This window comes from Eulemur rufifrons, chromosome 25 (genome assembly GCF_041146395.1).
Source record: "Eulemur rufifrons isolate Redbay chromosome 25, OSU_ERuf_1, whole genome shotgun sequence".
Classification (NCBI taxonomy): Eukaryota; Metazoa; Chordata; class Mammalia; order Primates; family Lemuridae; genus Eulemur; species Eulemur rufifrons.
In genome coordinates this window covers 15342243-15358646 of record NC_091007.1, presented here as the reverse complement: position 1 = coordinate 15358646, position 16404 = coordinate 15342243, and positions in this window count along the sequence as shown.

Below are 16404 nucleotides of genomic sequence, written 5' to 3'. Positions count from 1 at the left end.
CAGAAGATAAAGCTGCCCGGAGGCAGTGGTGCTACCCAGCTTGAGATCCCAAAGGATCGTGTGCCAAAAGAGGGGGTGGCCTGGCTCATAAGAAGAGACCGGGCAGTGAGAGCAGTGGACAGACATTTGGGACAGCGCAGCCCTTGCAGGTGGTGGCCTGCGGAGGCCAGGAGTCTTAGGAGGCTGAACCCACTGTATCCCATCTGCAAAAGACAGAGCTTACAATTTACTTCTTTCACATGGCAATTCCCCCGACAGGAATTTATCCTGCATATACACTCAAACGTGTAAAATAACATCCTGCACATCGTTCACTGAAGCACTGTTTGTATTGGCAAAAGTAGAAAGCAACACCCACGTCTGGTCAATTGATGAGAGTTTATCTAAAAAAAAAAAAAAAAGGCAATCACGCAGCCCTTAAAAAGAATAAAGACGCTCTAAAACTGTGCTGATGTTAGAATGATCTGTCCAAGATTAACTGATACATGAGAAAACAAACAAAAACCTAGTGCCGAACAGTGTATGTATGTGTGTTTTAAATGTATACTGTAGCCACACAGAGTGTCTTCTGGGAGGAAACACAGGAAACCAGTTTCAGTGGCTGCCCCAGGGAGGGGGAGGGGTGTAACTGGATTCAGAAACGGGAAGGAGACGTCCTCCATGGTATGTACCGTTTTGTACCTTTTGCATGTATTTACCTCATTCAAAATACAGATTAAATCGTAACTCTTTAAAAAGAGTGATGGGCATTGAAATTGAGGCAAAGACCTTTGACTTGCAGAATGTTCTTTGTTGTCACTTGGAGTACTCTCTCTCCCCGTTCTGGGGGTTTATTTCCATTAAAATAAAGGGGCCAGAGTGAGGCTCCAAGGACTCCCGGCCTCTGCTTATACTCACTAAAGCCCCCTCCTCCAAGTGGGCAACAAACAGAGCTGTTCTCAGAGTAAGTAAAGCTTTGATTTCTCAGCGGCTGCTCTGAGGTGAGGGAAGTGAAGTGTTGACACTTCGGAGGGCAGGAAGATGCCACCCGGCCCAAGCCCGTGGTCGATTCTCCTTTGTCAAGGTGCTCTTGGAACTCCCCGCCCATGCACTGAGCGGATAGGATAATGAGTTCGATTCTCACTTCCACAGTCTCAGCACCCCAAGCAGATTTCACAGATCTGGCGGCCCCCAGGTGAGGGTGGATTGACTGGCTGGGCAGTTACAGGAGTCGGGGATGGGACCAGATGTAGATCCGCCTCCTCATTATTCTTAGAGCGAATGTCCTTTCAGCACTTATGACTTTACTTGTAAAAAAAAAAAAAAAATAGGCTGTGGAAGCCTCCCCTTGGCCCTTCTTTCTCATTTTTCTTTTCTCACTTATTTTCATCTATTTGTCATTCCCCAACCGTAATTCTCACCGGGGCAAAAACAATTGAGACGTGCGAATCAGGTGTCAACAGCCCCAGTGTTTGTGCAGGGCGCAGCCGTGACAGTCAGCAAAGGAGGAAAGTGGGGTGGTCGGGGTGGGCGTCCCGATGCCTGTAAACCGAAGTCAGTGCTGCCGGGAAACGAGATCTCCAGATGAGTGAAAAACGCAGACTTCGGGGACTTGATTATACAGAATTTTCATCATAATCTCATTTAACAAACTTTTATTGGGTTCCTACTGTGGGTTAAGCCTTGTATGTGAGCCACAGCCGTTGTAAAAAGTCGATGAACTATGGGAGCTTACGGGTAAGCGTGCCAGGTGACGGGAGCATCATTCCAGAACCGCAGGACTGAGGGTTCCACCTCACTAAAGATCTGGGCCCCGTCTCTGCCGGGTGCTGCAGATTGAATGCAGAGTGTGCCGGGAAGATACACCTAAGTGCAAGGGCTTGGGGCTCATGTTCTGTAGCAAGAAGAGCACAGACTTTAAAATCATTCAAATCTGAACCCCAGGTTCGCTGCAGCATGACTCTGGGCAGGCTTCGGAGATTCAGTCTCCACATTTATAGGAAGCGTCATTATGCAGCTCACAGTTTTAATGATTACGGGAGATAGCGTCATGTTATACACTAGTTTTAGGACTTAGCACGTGGTAGGTGCTCGTGTCCCCCAGATCATTGAGGACCGTGGGTGTTCACCGGATATTCCCAGTGTGTTGACTAGAAGGAACGGTGGCATCTGTTGTCGTGCAATCATGTGACGCGATTGTATGGCATGCCTATCACAGAGGCCGGGGGTTGGCACAGAGACATCAGTGTTCTGTCTTCGTGCCTCGTGTTCATTCCTTCCCGTTTGTGAACCACATTAGCAGAAGATTGTCCTTCCCTCCCGTTCATTCTTCCTTTCAAACTTCCTAATTCTCACCTCCAGTGACAGAAAACCACTTTGTAGTAACTGATGTACACGTAGCTTTGATGGGTTTTCTCTGCTGGGATGAGAATTTTATCTGCAGCTGTCTTAACACCTTAGAAATATTTTTCTTCGTTCTCACACTGCTTCATGTATCTAACATCCAGCCACTTGGCTCAACATCTTCCTGAAACATTTTCTGGCTAATTTCGTCCACCTTGACTTTTCACTAAAGGTACAATGTGTGCAGACCCTCTGTTGGGGTATTCTTTAGAGGATCTATGATGCAACTGACAAAAAACTAAGCTGTCTTTGAATAGGAATTTAGGGAAAGCATGTGGATGAATGTGCTCTGTCTTGGGGAGATGGAGGGGTCAAGGGGGTAGGAAGAGTTCTTGGATGAATCCCAGCTTCTTGGATGCTCTGCGTAAGTTAGCCTTAGGTGTTTTACTAAAGTAACAGAGTTAAATAATAAAAGCTGCCTAAAAATAGGCCAGGCATGGTGGCACATGCCTATAGTCCCAACTGCTTGGGAGACTGAGGCAGGAGGATCCCTTGAGCCTAGCAGTTTGAGTCCAGCCTGGGCAACATAATGAGACCCCACCTCTAAAACAGACAACATCTAGAAAATGTTTTTGAAGAGCAATAGTGCTTAAAAAGCAGAAGGAAAAAAGGTACCGATCCCATTAAACTATAAATAGAGTCAAGGTCCCAAAGAAAAAACCTCAAGGACACAAATTCCAAAACCTCAGGTTTTTGCTTGTAGCGTGAATCAGCCAATTCTTCTTCTCACTTCCAGAGGGTCCCTTTCCCGCAGAGCCCCTCAGCCCCCTGAGGAGAACCCCACTTAGCAGATGCCAAACCCATCCAATGACAAAGGTCAATGCCAGTGGCCCCCACTGCAAAATTATCAAAATTTCAAGGGGAGGTTAGGTAACAGCATGTCTCATCATCTAAAAATAGAATAAGGTAAAAAAAGAAATTCCTATTCATTGGAATCAAAGTTATCCGAACACAAGAGTTCTTTGCATGCTTTTGCTGAACCTCGCGGTGATAAATGAGGCGCAGACGCCGAGATGTCCTCAAGGGCTTCATGACTCACCAAAGAGTCACATAAATTATGGTTGGCTTGGTCTGTGTGGTGTGAATGTTATTAAGGCCTTCGAACACTTTTGAAATTAAGTGGTTCGTTTAGGGCATATTAATCAACTTAATCAGAAGTCCCCACTTCCCAGTCATTTGGTGGGAGGCGCGATTCCACAGGAGAAAGTGTCCACTGACCTTTCATTGTGGTCCCAAACCCTTTCACTCGGTCTGCCCAGTCATCCACCCCAACAACAAATCTTTATTGGCACCTGCCCTAGGTGCTGGTGGCTTCAAGATGCTTGAATTCCTCTAACTCTTCTGACACCTCCCCCGACCCATCTGTCCTTTCCCTTCCCCTCTGTTTTTACTCACTTTCTTCTTGATCATTTGTGACCCAAACTGTAAAATAAAGACATGCCTAAACTTCTCTAAGACGCACAAATTTACTATTAAATGCTTAGGACTGGGACATTTGCTCGAATACACCTTACGAGAAATGCTAGAGGCTTTAAAGAAACAAAGTATTCATTTATGCCCTGCTTCTACGAAGTCCAGGTTTGATGGGGATTTTATGTTCAGAGCCAAAGGCAGACATCACTTCATTTGACTGCCACATGGTTTTCCTATATTCACCCTCCAGGACAGGATTCTCAGCAGCTGCTAAGATGCCTCAGTGTTTACCAAGTGCTTTTTCAAAAATAAACGTACCAGAGAATCTCACTTTCCCTTCCTAATTCCTCAAATTAGGAAAAGAATTCATATAATAGGATTACTTCCTAAGCAATTAAATACTTAACCATTTTAACCCTAAGGATGGGAAACCCAGCCAAAAATGCCTCTTTTACATAGAATAATATTTTAAGAAAGATATGTATTAACTGCTTTTGATGGATGATACACTTTAGGTGAGCTTTGCATTAAGCTTTTTTTTTTTTTTTTTTTTTTTTTTTTGAGACTCTCACTCTGTCAACTCAGGCTGAAGTGCAGTGGCGTGCTCACAGCTCTCTGCAACCTCGAACTCCTGGCCCCAAGCCATCCTCCTGCCTCAGCCTCCCGAGTAGCTGGGACTACAGGAGTGTGCCCCTATGCTTGGTGAACATTTTCATTTTTGGTAGAGTTGGGGTCTTGCTATGTTGCCCTGGCTGGCATCAAACTCCTGGCCTCAAGCCATCCTCTTGCCTCAGCCTCCCAAAGTGCTGGGATTATGAGACACTGCACCAGGCCTTGAAACAGCTGTTTACAAACACCGAGTGTAAACTGCGTACATGTTAACACAGCTGCAAACCTTGTCTTTAAGGAAAAAAAAAAAAAGTATCTCGAGTTGCCTCTTTCTAACAGCAGTTGGTGCTTTCTTGCTTTAAATATCCCTACTTTTAATTTTTTTTCCTTTGAAATCCCAGCCTCCTAAACAATGTATCCACATTCATCTTTGCCGGCGCCTACAAGTTACTTGTCAGCACATGCTAACTTTCCTTTTTGTCTTTAAAGCTAGTCTGTATCTTTTTTCCTCCTAATGTTTAATACATGTTGACTTGGAAAAACTGATGAAGTTATTTTAAGGCCTTTAGAAAATGTAAGGTGTTACCACGGGGCAAATAGATAACCACAGTAACTATGATAAGAACAATTAAATTACAGTTAAACTCATTGCCCGGACCTCGTGATGCCAGCTTGTGGGGTGGCTAGAGGTTTGCTTGGTAAGGCCATACCACTCCTCCAGGAAAATTACCTGCTTGTGTTTTCTATGTTTAGTTGCAACAGGACTGTTTTGCCAACAATAACTGTTAGCTCCGTTTGATAATGATTTTCGTCGACACTCATGACTCTGAATCTGGCCTCTTCTATGGCACTGGGGCTTAAAATAATCTAAAGTGTGTTTTGTGGTGTATGTAGTGATGCTACTTTAGCAATCGCTTCTGATATTTTTGTGAAATTCTTAACAAAGGCTCCTAACACTCCGTAGAGAAGTGGTTCCCCCTCATCTCCTAACAGAGCAAGTGACGCAGGCAAAGGTAGAGAATTTCTCTAGCGTCACACAAGAATCCTCCAGCCATGGTGCAGGTAAGAATTTTGTATGTCAGCCGAGTGCGGTGGCTCATGCCTCTAATCCTAGCACTCTGGGACGCCAAGGCTGGAGGATCCCTTCAGCTTAGGGGTTCAAGACCAGCATGAGCAAGAGCAAGACCCTGTCTCTACAAAACAGAAAAATCAGCCGGGCTTTGTGGCACAGGCCTGTGGTCCCATCTACTCGGGAGGCTCAGACAGAAGGATCAGCTTGAGCCCAGGAGTTTGAGGTTGCAGTGAGCTGTGATGACGCCACTACACTCTACCTGGGGCGACAGAATGAGACTCTGTCTCAAAATAAATAAATAAATAAATAAATAAAAATAAAAATAAATTTACGTGGCTAATTCCCAGTTTTTTAATCTTACTAGGAGAACTAGTAAGATTGTTCCCTCCCTTTGGGCCAGTAAGTCGTATTAACTCAGGAACTGATGTTGCTATTCCAATCTCGTCATAAAGGTCACTTCCAATAATGGGAAAAGGACACATTTGCATCTATCACTCACAGCCCATTGTCCTGCCAACAGTGCCCCAAGCTCAACAAAGGCTTCCTCCACTCAGTGTCATCACCGGGGACTTCAAAAATTCTTATCTCTCTCTATGGTCCCGAATATATGGCCCGTGTCACAGTATATAAAAATACGACTGTCAGCTCAAGACAGGTGTTACTGTAAATGCCACAGGAAGGTTGCAATTCGTGTTTATGGGGGGTTATTTTGTCCAAGCTATTGTTGACTATAGACGATTATTTTCTTTCCTAGGGCCCTCTCTGCCATTGCTAATTTTAAAGGAAGGGAGGGGAAACAGGATGACTTGAGTTGGCATAAATGCGTGCAAAAAGCACCAATGTACATATTGATCGATATGAACTGCAGGGTTGCATTTGGTTTTTTGTTTGTTTTTTTTTTTCCCAGCAGCTTATCCCTGATGGACAGAAAGCAACTCCTCACAGACGAGCAGAGACACATCATTGAAACACACCCCAAACTTCTGTCTCTTTCCAGCTTTCGCTACCATGAAGGGAAGCGCTGGGAACGCTCGACACTGAACGCATTCACCTCTTCCCTCCCTCCTAACTTCCCTCACTTAGCATCTTCTCTAGTCTCCGTGTCCCACCAGTCCCAAGCCCTGTGTTAAACTGCAGATTTGGGAAAGAACTTGGATTGGCTGCTGGCACTGGAAACTTCTCTCCGTGAACGTTTGTTATATGGTTTTGGCAGACATGTAGAATACCAGTGGAGAGCGAAATCCCGCTGGTGAGAGAAAATAAAACCTTAACATAACTGTAATGGCCCAGAGTAGTGTTTTACATGTTATGCTTGCTCAAGATTTATGTTAAAAATCAACCTTGCAAAAGAGGCTAAAAAATAAATAAATAAATAAGTCTCTGGAGCTGCCAAAATGTAAACAGCTCTTTCTTTACCATCCAATGACGATGGGTTTTTAACAACTGCAGTGACCTGGGACAAACTGACATTTCCCAGCGTTCGAAGATCTTTCAGGCCTGGTCTAATTTCACCCAGTGATTTTTCACTTACTTCACTCATGTCTGAGTCCTTTCATCCCTCCTCTCTCCTCCTCTGTCCTCACTTTTCTCTCCTCCTTTCACTCTTATTCTATATTCTTTCTGCCCAAATCTTGGGAAGGATCCAAGGGAAGTGATGGTAATTCATCAGAAGACATTGAAATTAATTTTTTACATCTGGGACCGTATTTGGAAGTGTTCTTTCCTTGCTCCCAAATCCTTTCCAGACATCTCTCTGCCAGACCCCAATGTTGTCATTTTTTGATCACTGCCACACCCCAACTGCCAGGTGGTTTCTTCCCGAGTTTGCTAGTTGTCACCATGCAAAGCCCTGCTAGGCCCACGCCTCGGTGCTGCCGTTTCACACTCTGTGGCCGGGTGGATTAACTTTCTTGCCCCTGAAGGCCAAGGCACCCTGGAGCCAGGGTCTGCAGGAATCTGTTCTTTGAAGAGTGGCTGAGCGCATGTTTAGACAGACAGTGAGTCCCATCAATTAGAAAACATATTGAAGTCATAAGATTCGTTTGTTCTTTTTCTTACTCGATAAACAATTCTTTGCTATGTGCTCGGTACTGGGATTCAAAGATGTGGAGACTTCCCGCCTGTCCCTACTCCTGCTACTGACCTTGGATTTGAGAGAAGATGTGTTACTTGTGACACAGCGAGGATGGACGCGCACAGGATACTGTGGGTGCCCACCCAAGGAGGCCACATCAGCCTGAGAGGGGCAGGGGCCTCACGCAGGAAAGGTGGTCACTTGAGAGAGCAGCTGGGTCCCAAACTGAGAGTGAACCCATGGGACTAGAGCAGGAGGGGCCGCCTGGAGAAAAGCGCCAGAGGCTTGTAGGGTGGGTTTCACAGGCCCTATGTAACTCACTAGAATGGCTACAATGAAAAAGATGGACAATGCCAGATGTTGACGAGGGTATGAAACAACTGGAACTCTCAAATGCTAGTGGAGGGAATGTAACATGGCACAGTCACTACGGAAACCAGTTCGTGAGATTCTTACAAAGTTAAGCATGTTCTTCTATACAATGCAGCAATCCCCCTCCTAGGTATTTGCTTGAGAGAAATTATAACACTTGCTCACAGACAGTCATTGTACATGACCCCACAGCCAAAAAAAAAAAAAAAAAAAAAAAAACAACCCAAAACCCAACCTCTGATACATGCATTATGAATAAATATCCAAAGCTTTATAGCAAGTGAAAAGGAGCCAGACATAAAAGACCGGCAGCAGAAAGGACAGCTTAGGGACAGCCCCGCAAAAGGCAGTTATGGTAACGCTGCCCCTTCCTCTAACTAGGATGCCACCTGACTGCCAAGGGCACAGAGGGACAATGTGCATGCGTGGCCTCCCCAGCACTGAGTGGTGCTCTCCAAAAGCCCCTCCACCCCCCCCCTTTTCTAGGGAACACACCTCGAGCCAGTACCCAAGGTGCATCCCAGCCTCCAAGCATCTGGGGTGTCTGGGGTGCTGGTGACTAGCATGTTGCAGGGACATTGTGTTCTTTTTTTAATGCCCCTCAGTTGATGTCAGGGAAAGGCATTCCAGGCCCATGCACAAGCACAGACAGAGCCTGAATGCATCATCTCTTTGGAAAGCAGTTCTTAATGCCAGGGGCGGGGGTCGGGATTAGATGCCTCCAGTGTCTCAACTCCTCCTCCATCACCTCCTCCAAGTCTCCAAGGAGGACAAGTGGGCCCAGCTGCACACAGACCCTTGTTTTCAGCTGAGGGCATAGTACGTTTCAGAAACTCTCTCCAAGCTTTGGAATAGGATACAACTGAATCACACAGCATGTGCCCTTTTTACCTGGGCAAGGGAAAATGCCAGCACATCCCCCTCGCACCATGTTTTTCCTGGGTAATTTCTACTAATTAAATACTTAGGATAAATGTCAGCTAGATTTACTTTTCATGATAATGATTGCATTGTTTGATGAGATTCTTGGGGTATTCAGAGTGATGACGATTTACATGGGTGTGTCTGCTGGTGGGGTTCCAGGCAGACAATGGGTAGGGCTCATACCTCCCCCAGCTATCACGGCAGAGGTGGTGCCAGTGGGCCACAGTGCTTGGGGGACCCAGTGCTTTAAGAGGACCAGTTGCACGGTAAGTCCTTGCTCTTTTGTACATAGATGAATAAATCTTTGGACCACTATTTCCTTATAATGCAAATACACGGGCATCACAGGGGCCTTGCTCATATGCACTTTTAAAATTCAACAAGAACGCACTAAGATTTCTGCATTCATTGCTCATCACAGTTTTGGAAATAAATGGACTTCCCAGAATTTGCAACCAAGTCTAGTGGGCTTTTCAGAATTTTTTAGCCAAACTTACTATGCTTTAGCAGAACTTATAGCTACAGCTTAGTTACAGGCAGTGACTTTGCTCTGGGGGTACTGTATTAGAGATAAATACTTAACGTCCTCATGTAGTGAATTCTCATAGTTGTACGTGGCCTTGGCATTTTGAATACAAGTTTAACTTTCTTAGACTAGAAGCAGGGCTCAGTCACCCTTGACACGGTTTCCGCTTCTACCCGAATGGCTCAGGCAGTGGCTAGAGGTGAGAACTGAAGGCATCTCTCCTCCAGAGCAGGCTGGGCTCCCGGCTTTCCTGCCACTTCCTTTCAGGGGACCATCCGGGCATTTGCCCACAAACTTAAAGTGGCCCTAACCCTATTCCCTTATACAGATTCTCCTTGATTTATGACAGGGTTACATCTTGATCAACCTAAGTTGAAAATATTGAGAGTCAAAAAATGCATTTAATACACTGAACCTACTGAACATCATAGCTCAGCCTAGCCTTAAACGTGCTCAGTACAGTTATATTAGCCTATAGTTGGGCAAAATCATCTAACACCATGTCTGTCTTATAACAAAGTGTTGACTATCTCACGTACTTTATCGAATACTGTTTCTGAGAGTGAAAAACTGAATGGTTGTATGGGTCCTTGAAGTATGATTTCTACTCAGTATCTACCAGTTTCACACCATAGTCAAGTGGGAAAATGCTAGGCCGAACCATCCTAAGTCGGGGACTATCTGCATTCCTAGCTGCCACATGCTTCTGTGTCTCTGGCTCACTCGACCCAGGGACAGAGGACTGCCCTCCCGGTTCATTGCACCTTCCTTGCCCAGCATCTGTAAGTCAAAATCTTTGAACTTCTTTCCTACTGCGGTGCTGTCTTGAATTTGCAACCTTTCGTCCCAAGAACTGAGGCTGCCCCAGGCCAGCTATGCCCTGGGACTCCAGGGTGAACACAAGGTCAGGCTGCCAGTGCCAGGGAGAGGGTCAGGCGGGCACAAACTGGACACAGGTCAGAGAGAAGCCACAAGGGCACCTGCCAGTACTAACAAGTTTCCCACGTGAGGGTCCCCCTGGTAGCAGGCCAGACAGCTAGGCATCAGGCTGACAGATACAAGAACTATCTGGTAAAAGGCACACTGTGAACACCCAGGCCCAGCTTCCCTACATTACCTGTTAGGGCAGGTGTGCTAGCTGCTCTGGTGCTGGAACCCCCATCTAGCTGGGGGGCTCTCAGAATATCTCATTTGACATGTTTTTGCTCATCTGAGAAGAGGACTGAGCTATCTATATCACTGGAGGTTCCACCTGTCCACATGGGCTCATTTTTTTTTTCCTCTAGTTGTGTCAAGTTTTTCCTATGAGAATTGGCCCTGGCATTCTTAATTGCAGTTGTGGTTTGCATATTTCTGTTTCTTTCTCCAGGAACCAATTTGCATAAGATGTTAAGGTACGAAATATCACTCCATGAATAGAGGATTAAAGTGAGTTGGTTTTTCAGGAGCAAACGCAATGGACACAACACTAAGGCACAGACCTTATAATAGGTCATCTCACAAGATGTATTTGAGGTTGTCTTCCCTGCTCAACTGCTGCAAAGAAACTGCAACGTGGTGGCAGAATGCTGCCCACTTTGACCTCAGTAGCTTGCTTCGTTTATTCTTTCATTCACTGGACATTTGGGGGGATATTATTTAAGATAACCTAGGCTCCAGGAACAAATAGACCCCACATTCACGATGCCTCCAACACTCTGGACTTTAGTTCTTGCTCAAGTTACAGTCTTCTGGTGGGTGTTCCCAGCTACACAGGGCTTTCCCCTAAGTGACAGTCAGGGTCCAAGGCTCCTTTCGTTTGTGGCTCTACCATCTTCCTAGGGACTCCTAATTGTCTGCATCTAGCTGGCAGAGGGCATGGAGGAGGCACACCCTCTTGTTGAAGGCCTTGGCCCAGAGACGCCATCCATCACCTCTGCTCACACCGCCTTGCTGTGGACTAGTCACGTGAGGACTCTCTGCCTGGCTGCAAAGGAGGCCAGGAAATGTCATGTTTGGGCTGCTGCTTCCTAGCTGCAAGTGTGTCCTATGGAAGGGGAGAATGGGTTTTGGCAGGCAGCTAGCCATCTCTGTCACAAGGCCAACTGCTTTGTTGATTGATACGTAGCTTTTTTCCAACATGGATTTCAAGGGTCTGAATGCTACTCTAGGCCTGGCACTGTGTTGGCTGCTGGAAAACATTGGTGTAATGAGATAACAATGCCCAGCTCTGGGATTGTATGAAGGAGGGAAGGTGAGCAGTCCCTTTAATTAGTAAGGAAGCAGTCCCTGTGGTTTATACGACACCCACACCATAAAGCAGAGCTCCTACCTCACGGCATCTAAGCAGGGTCTGGGTGTTACCAGTGTTTACTAAGTGGTAACTATACCTAGATAGTCATAGATCATGTGCCTTTCTTTATAACACTGTATGTTTCCCAAATGATCTGTAATGAACACGTTTTACTTTTACTATCAGAGAAAAGGTCTGTTTTTTTTTTTTTTAAGCACAAGTATTACCAAAAAATAGAACTAGCATCTCCTTTACAAAAGGGTTTTAAGAAATAGGACTAACCACCTAACTCTCCACCTAGACAGCGTAGCTCTAGAAAATCCCCCCTTGGACATCGGTGACGGCACCAGGCAGCAGCACGTACGATGCTTCTAGACATCAGGCAACTCGCCCAACACGTGTTGTTCCAGCCCGCTGGTCCTCCGCTGGCGCGCTGCGCCTTGTATGCTGGAGGTTTGGCAACAGTAGTCGTGTGGACATGAGACCAGAGAGACAGAACAAAGATCCAGGGAACAGAAGGCCGAATCTCTGCAAACTCAATGTCGGGGCAAACCAGCGAGACAAGGTAGATCTGGGGACATACAGAGTCAGAGGTGGCAGTTGAGGGGTGAGTCAATGCTGGACAACTGCCCCCACCTACACACAGAGAACCCGAAGGCTGCTACAGAGCTGAGGGTCCAGTGCTCTTCCTGCTGTTGGAAGACGATGAAGTGTTTGTTCCAGTACAGCAACTGGATGTAGGAGGCAGACCCTGACCTCCAGCCAGTCACCTAGATGGACTCCTGCATTCAACTAATCCTTTCTGAGCATTTACCTTCTGATGGAGACTCTGCCAGGTACTGCAGGCACAGACCAAAAACACACAAGATTTTGTCTTCATGGGACTTCTGTTGGAATTTGTACTCTGCCTTGGAAAAATTAGTTCATTATTTGCAAAAAGCCGAAGCATATTTAATTTTTTCATTTGGCAATGGAGGTGCCATCATTTATACAGTAATCTAGGTTGTACCAGGTCTTCTAGCTAAAAGAAAAAAAAAAAAAAAAAGACTCAACCAATAGGATGTCCTGTTGAGAGATCAGATAAACAACATGAGGGCTGCATTTGGGTTGGTACACAAACTGGGATTCCCTGAAAAGTTAACTCATCTGACAACAAAGCTATTAATATAAGAAGTCGCTCCAGATTGTGACATAATCTTCAGCTCTTCTTATTCTGCTCCGCCAAGATGGTGGTCTAAGACTTGCCTTAGAAGTAGATGACCATCAGTATCACCATCAGTGCTTCTAGGTAAATCTAAGTGACACTTTCATCTTCAGGTGTTTTTACTAGATTAGGTGGCACCCTCCTTTGTGCTTTCTCTAAAGTACACGTACCCTCTCTTTCATGGCACTAACCCATAGTTGCAATTTTATATCAATGTGTGTGGTTATTTTATTAGCATCTCTCCCACCCAGTAGACTAAGTATCATAAGGAGACGCACCGTGACTCCTCCGTCTCACGATTTTATCCCTTGAACCTAATATAGCGCCCGGAACACGGTGTTAAACTTTGTAAGGGCAGGGTGAGTTGGGGTGGAGTGAGGAGGAACAGGAAAACTCTAGAGAAAGGTGCAAGTTCCTCTGCAGCAATGGAAGTCTCCCATGCGCAGCGGTTTGTATGGCACTGATTTAGCTAACCTGAAACTGGTTCCCAGTATCCCCTTCCCAGCATGGTTCTGGGTGAGCCCTGGCCTGGATGAATTTTGCCCTGGAATTGGAACGCAGAAGCCAAGTGGCAGCCATGACACTCAACACTCTGGAAGTCCAACTAGGGTACCACGTGCCGCTGTAGCACAGGCATGTGATCCCTGGCTCATCTTGTCTTTGTGGACCCTCCTTCAGCTTCCACCGAGTTTCCTGCCTTGACTCCCCCGAGTGCTCAGCTAGGTGTTCACGCAGCCCCAAGGCAAAGGGTGCCAGCTCCGCCTGCAGGTCTGCTGTGACTCAAGGTTGCGGGTAGTGAGAGAAAATGCAGGCTTCAGTGTGTTCTCACTTATCCCCCATCTGAATCCAGATTTTCTTCCCAATGGCTACCATGGCCCTAGGTGACTTCAGGACCACCCAAGCCCAGAGGCAGCAGCAGCAGCATACAATCACCTAATCACTATAATAAATGCCTCGTTCCAATTCCCTCCTGGTGAGACTACTTCCCCGAAAGCTCCCTGCTGATATTATATAATCTTCCACTGCATTTTAGCTACTAATTACTAAATGCCAAGCCTCATGGTGGTCACTTGACATGTATTCTTTTTAATCCTCACCTCATTCCTGAGGGTGTGCAATGTACTCCCCCTACTAGAGGGAAATCTGAAGCTCAGAAAGGCTGAGCAATCTGCCCTGTATCACACAGCAGAGGCCAGGATTCCAGTCTAGATCCATCTGCCTCTACACCTACCCTCTTTTTATTACATCATGCTTTCTTTTGTATTGGTAAGGTTTTAAGTTGGATTTTTGTCCCCCTTAAGTGTCCCCCATGAGCCACGGTAACCCCATCTTTCATTTGAGAGCAAGAAAAAGAAAATTCAGGGCACTGTTCCATAAATAGGGCTGCTCAGAGATGCCAAACGTCATTTTATCAGCAGCAAAAGGTTCAATATACTTTTGGTGTGTGATCTTCAAGTGTGAGATGTCAGCAATGGAGGACTCAGTGAAGCTCATTTTCTGACAGTGAATTCAATGCCCTCTCCAGGACCATGGGCACCCCATGGGCAGGGACCTGCTCCTCTGGGGTCTCCTGGGGACAGCAGCTATGTCTACTTCTTAGTGCTTCTCCAGCATCTAACACAGTACTTGGCAAACAGGAAGTGCCCGATAAATGTTGGACAGATGGAGATGGTTAGTTGATCCTTTTTGGCATTTTCTTTCCACAAGCCTGTTTTCTTTACCACATCATTGTTCTATCAGCCTCTCAGAATATTTGGTATATTTTTAACGTGGTCGTTCTTACTTCCCCATTACATGGATCAAATGGTGATATACTTAACAGCCAGGCCATATTTGGAAAATATTTATGACCAAGAAATGAGTTGGGTCTGCCCTATTTGACTCATAAAGTATCTCCCAAGAGCAAAACCCTGCATTATATTAAATGATATAATTGGAGTAGATTTTCAAATGTATTTCACTTCCCCTAAGAAAACTCCCACAACAAGCATTCCTTTCCACAGGTGGGAATCCACGCAGCTTCCAAAATACCCTCAAAATTGAAGGGAAACTTTTGTACGGTCAAAGGACACATAGCTTTTTTAAGATTTCATGGCGCCTTCCTCCTTCTAAGTCTTTCGAGATGAGCCCAGGAATGAATGCTGCAATGTCAGAGAGCAATCTGCTTGCAGAGTGACTGATTTCTCTGATGGGCTCTGTCATCTGGCCATAGGTGACAGGTTTGTTAAGGAAGTTCAACTGACTTCCCATGCTTCCCAGCCACTTGGAATTTGACAGTGAATTTGCCAATTTATTTTCCATATAAAACACTTACGTGGTCTTTATGAACCATGGACTTCATTTCTTTCAGGCTGGTCCCTTCAGGGGATTGACAAACTGACAGTGATTTTTGATAGAGCCTTTCCACCCGCCAAGGTCTTGTTACTCACAGAAAACTCAACACACCTGAAACTATTCAGCCCTTTGTACTTCTGTGGTTGCTCCAAAGCAGTAAGTGCTGTTCCAACATTTAGCAAGTATTTATTAGACAAGTACCACGTGAAAAGCACTAAGGCGGCTACGGAAGAAGCGTATGAAAGGGGCCTTGTCCTCATCAAGAGGAAAACAGTTAGGAGCAACATGCAGTAAAAGGTGTCAGTGGTTGTGCTTACAACTCCATGAAGGAAGAGAGCAGCATAGCCTGTATGATCAGGGAGGACTTCTTGGAGGAGGGGATCAGATTTAGTGCAGCTTCCTGGGGCTTCAAGTTACTGTAAGACCAGTAGGGACTGACAATTAGAAGCCTAGAACAATAGATTTACAATTTAAATTAAGGAGTGATGGCTTTGCAAACAAACAGAGAACAGGGTTATCACTAACACAATCTATAAATCAGATGAGCAGCCACATTCAAACCATTGGTAAGGGCCATAAAGTGACTCCATGATGTCCCCAGATCCGACCATCTTTATTCCATTCTTAGTATTTTTTCAAAAGAAACCTGCCAGGGACCTACAGTGATGCCAGGGCCAGACTTGCAGTTAGGCCAGCTGGAGCCAACCCCAGCCTCCACTGTTATCCATTTGGGAGACAGATACCACGTAAGGCTCAGCTTCCTGATGTTTAAAATAAAGATGATGATCCCTACCTGGACAGATTGTTCAGAAAATTAAATAAAAACGTGTGTGTTGAGTCCTTAGCACAGAGCTCGACATGTGGTGTGAGCCCAGGTAAGTGACAGTTGTTGCGTGGTTTGATTCCTCTGGTTTAGCAAGCATAGAGTGACAGGCAGATGTTCCTTTCAGTGGGGGCATGTGACAGGCACTTAATAAACATGTACTGAATGAATGACTGAATTAAGCAAAGGTCCTTTCACTTCATTTAAGAGCCAGTATCTGTTAAATCAATATGGCGTTCAGTGTATAGTCCAGTGATACTTGAGCTTTATTATTTTGAAGAAAATTTGTGACGGAAAATGCTCTTATCGATTTGACCTCAGAGAGGATGAGTAAATAGTTCTACGTCTTGTACAAAAATTGCCAAGAACTGCTGATGAGCTCTTCTGTAAACGTGAGAA